The following is a 4,869-nucleotide window of genomic DNA, read 5'->3' as shown; positions in this document are numbered from 1 at the left end:
TCACAGTCAGGAGGAACATCTCTCTCAGTCAGGAGGAACATCTCTCTCTCAGTCAGGAGGAACATCTCTCACAGTCAGGTGGAACATCTCTCACAGTCAGGAGGAACATCTCTCTCAGTCAGGAGGAACATCTCTCACAGTCAGGAGGAACATCTCTCACAGTCAGGTGGAACATCTCTCTCAGTCAGGAGGAACATCTCTCTCTCAGTCAGGAGGAACATCTCTCTCTCAGTCAGGAGGAACATCTCTCACAGTCAGGAGGAACATCTCTCACAGTCAGGAGGAACATCTCTCACAGTCAGGAGGAACATCTCTCACAGTCAGGAGGAACATCTCTCACAGTCAGGAGGAACATCTCTCACAGTCAGGAGGAACATCTCTCTCTCAGTCAGGAGGAACATCTCTCACAGTCAGGAGGAACATCTCTCTCAGTCAGGAGGAACATCTCTCACAGTCAGGAGGAACATCTCTCTCACAGTCAGGAGGAACATCTCTCACAGTCAGGAGGAACATCTCTCTCACAGTCAGGAGGAACATCTCTCTCACAGTCAGGAGGAACATCTCTCTCTCAGTCAGGAGGAACATCTCTCACAGTCAGGAGGAACATCTCTCACAGTCAGGAGGAACATCTCTCTCACAGTCAGGAGGAACATCTCTCTCAGTCAGGAGGAACATCTCTCTCAGTCAGGAGGAACATCTCTCTCACAGTCAGGAGGAACATCTCTCTCAGTCAGGAGGAGCATCTCTCTCTCAGTCAGGAGGAACATCTCTCACAGTCAGGAGGAACATCTCTCTCACAGTCAGGAGGAACATCTCTCACAGTCAGGAGGAACATCTCTCTCAGTCAGGAGGAACATCTCTCTCAGTCAGGAGGAACATCTCTCTCTCAGTCAGGAGGAACATCTCTCTCAGTCAGGAGGAACATCTCTCTCAGTCAGGAGGAACATCTCTCTCAGTCAGGAGGAACATCTCTCTCAGTCAGGAGGAACATCTCTCACAGTCAGGAGGAACATCTCTCACAGTCAGGAGGAACATCTCTCACAGTCAGGAGGAACATCTCTCTCAGTCAGGAGGAACATCTCTCACAGTCAGGAGGAACATCTCTCTCAGTCAGGAGGAACATCTCTCTCAGTCAGGAGGAACATCTCTCTCACAGTCAGGAGGAACATCTCTCACAGTCAGGAGGAACATCTCTCTCAGTCAGGAGGAACATCTCTCACACAGTCAGGAGGAACATCTCTCTCAGTCAGGAGGAACATCTCTCACAGTCAGGAGGAACATCTCTCTCAGTCAGGAGGAACATCTCTCTCAGTCAGGAGGAACATCTCTCTCACAGTCAGGAGGAACATCTCTCACAGTCAGGAGGAACATCTCTCACAGTCAGGAGGAACATCTCTCTCACAGTCAGGAGGAACATCTCTCACAGTCAGGAGGAACATCTCTCTCAGTCAGGAGGAACATCTCTCTCTCAGTCAGGAGGAACATCTCTCACAGTCAGGAGGAACATCTCTCTCTCAGTCAGGTGGAACATCTCTCTCAGTCAGGAGGAACATCTCTCTCAGTCAGGAGGAACATCTCTCTCACAGTCAGGAGGAACATCTCTCACAGTCAGGAGGAACATCTCTCTCACAGTCAGGAGGAACATCTCTCTCAGTCAGGAGGAACATCTCTCACAGTCAGGAGGAACATCTCTCTCAGTCAGGAGGAACATCTCTCTCTCAGTCAGGAGGAACATCTCTCACAGTCAGGAGGAACATCTCTCACAGTCAGGAGGAACATCTCTCTCTCAGTCAGGAGGAACATCTCTCACAGTCAGGAGGAACATCTCTCACAGTCAGGAGGAACATCTCTCTCAGTCAGGAGGAACATCTCTCTCTCAGTCAGGAGGAACATCTCTCTCAGTCAGGAGGAACATCTCTCACAGTCAGGAGGAACATCTCTCTCACAGTCAGGAGGAACATCTCTCACAGTCAGGAGGAACATCTCTCTCACAGTCAGGAGGAACATCTCTCACAGTCAGGAGGAACATCTCTCTCAGTCAGGAGGAACATCTCTCACAGTCAGGAGGAACATCTCTCTCAGTCAGGAGGAACATCTCTCTCACAGTCAGGAGGAACATCTCTCTCACAGTCAGGAGGAACATCTCTCTCAGTCAGGAGGAACATCTCTCACAGTCAGGAGGAACATCTCTCTCAGTCAGGAGGAACATCTCTCTCAGTCAGGAGGAACATCTCTCTCAGTCAGGAGGAACATCTCTCTCAGTCAGGAGGAGCATCTCTCTCTCAGTCAGGAGGAACATCTCTCTCAGTCAGGAGGAACATCTCTCTCTCAGTCAGGAGGAACATCTCTCTCTCAGTCAGGAGGAACATCTCTCTCAGTCAGGAGGAACATCTCTCTCACAGTCAGGAGGAACATCTCTCACAGTCAGGAGGAACATCTCTCTCAGTCAGGAGGAACATCTCTCTCAGTCAGGAGGAACATCTCTCTCAGTCAGGAGGAACATCTCTCACAGTCAGGAGGAACATCTCTCTCAGTCAGGAGGAACATCTCTCTCTCAGTCAGGAGGAACATCTCTCACAGTCAGGAGGAACATCTCTCTCTCAGTCAGGTGGAACATCTCTCTCAGTCAGGAGGAACATCTCTCTCAGTCAGGAGGAACATCTCTCTCAGTCAGGAGGAACATCTCTCTCTCAGTCAGGAGGAACATCTCTCTCAGTCAGGAGGAACATCTCTCACAGTCAGGAGGAACATCTCTCTCACAGTCAGGAGGAACATCTCTCACAGTCAGGAGGAACATCTCTCACAGTCAGGAGGAACATCTCTCACAGTCAGGAGGAACATCTCTCACAGTCAGGAGGAACATCTCTCTCAGTCAGGAGGAACATCTCTCACAGTCAGGAGGAACATCTCTCTCTCAGTCAGGAGGAACATATCTCTCAGTCAGGAGGAGCATCTCTCACAGTCAGGAGGAACATCTCTCTCAGTCAGGAGGAACATCTCTCTCAGTCAGGAGGAACATCTCTCACAGTCAGGAGGAACATCTCTCTCAGTCAGGAGGAACATCTCTCACAGTCAGGAGGAACATCTCTCTCTCAGTCAGGAGGAACATCTCTCACAGTCAGGAGGAACATCTCTCACAGTCATGAGGAACATCTCTCTCACAGTCAGGAGGAACATCTCTCTCTCAGTCAGGAGGAACATCTCTCTCACAGTCAGGAGGAGCAGCAGGAACAACATCAACCACAGCTTGGTCATCAGGTCAGTCAGACATCTACTGACATCTAAAAATAGTTGGGGGGGGTTGACAGTGGGGAGGTAGAGCAGCCGTCTGGTAATCTGGAGGTTCCCGGTTCGATTCCCGCTCCTCCCGGGTAGCGTGTCGAAGTGTCCTTGAGCAAGACACTTGCTCCCGATGAGCAGGTTGGCACCTCGCATGGTCGCCTCTGCCGTCGGTGTGTGAATGTGTGAGTGAATGGTTGAATGTGAGGAACAAATTGTAAAGCGCTTTGGATAAAAGCTGTTATATAAATGCAGCCATTTACCATTTATTTACCATCGTGCACTGGTTCCAGGGGTTCAAACAATAACATGGCCCCAGGGTTTAAAGGGATAATCCACTTTTTTGAGAAGAAGCCATGAGTAATTTCAGTCCATTTAAAAAGCACCACTGCTTCCAGTTCGGGATAAATCGTGTTGCTTAGCAACACTAGTGTAAAAGTCAAATTTATTTATATACTTCCACTATTATTACTATGTTCTGCTTTATTATCATTACTATTTATATTATTATATTTTCTGCCTGTATACCCCATATCCCTCATGCTGCTATCTATGACACCTGACCAGTGGCGGCCTGTGTGAACTACATTTGGGTGGGCGCGGGGGGGGGGGGGGGGGGGCAAGCGGACAGCTGACTCGACATAACGCTACCAACGTTAAGTCGAGACTCGAGTTCATTCATACTACACTAGTACACGTATGATCAATGCAATAATGAACACATATCTTGTCATTTTAAACAAGTTACCATTCATTCATTCATCCATTATGCGTCACCCGCTGCGAAATTAACAACAACAATAACACGCTGTGTTGAGAGAGCGAGAGAGAGAGAGCGAGAGAGAGAGAGAGCCAGAGCGAGAGCGAGAGAGAGAGAGAGAGAGAGAGAGAGAGAGAGAGAGAGAGAGAGAGAGAGAGAGAGAGAGAGAGAGAGAGAGAGAGAGAGAGACCGCATTAACTCACTGTTTAGTTGAAACGTGGTCCAGGAGGGCTTGATAAAGTGTATATGTCCACTCAGGGCCGCCTGGGAGAAATGCGAGGCCCTGTGTGAGATTTAAACGCGTTTGTCGTGTGTGTGTGTTAGAGAGATAGCATGTATGAGAGAGATAAGCAAAGATGACCCCCTAAAGGATATTCAACTTTTAATGAAAGAACAAAACAGAAGGAAAAGTTAACTTCACAAAGGCAACATGAATATACATAGATCCAAAAGGACAAAGATCAACACTTAAATCCAAAGAGAAGAGGGTCTATACCAGAGAAAACAAAGCAGCAAGGAGCCAATGGCCGACAGCTAAAGGCTAGCCAGGTAGGCTACTGACACCAGGCCACACACAGCTTTGGCCAACGGCCCAACGCTACCCAAGCTACACAAACGACCAAGACAATGAATTCACACACAGCACATGTCGTATCTCCAAATGTTGTGAAGTAACATATGTTTTGCCTGGAAAAAAACATCGTTATTAACAAAACATTCGGGAGGGGAAGGAAGGAAGAGTGGGGTAATGTCATGACATTTTCATTAATCTTACCTGCACCAAGGAACGCAGGGCGAAAGGCCGCAACACAGGTCTCCACGTTGACGAA

The sequence above is a fragment of the Notolepis coatsorum genome, assembly GCF_963971535.1.
Source record: "Notolepis coatsorum genome assembly, chromosome: 16".
Lineage (NCBI taxonomy): Eukaryota > Metazoa > Chordata > Actinopteri > Aulopiformes > Paralepididae > Notolepis > Notolepis coatsorum.
This window is presented reverse-complemented; position numbering follows the sequence as displayed.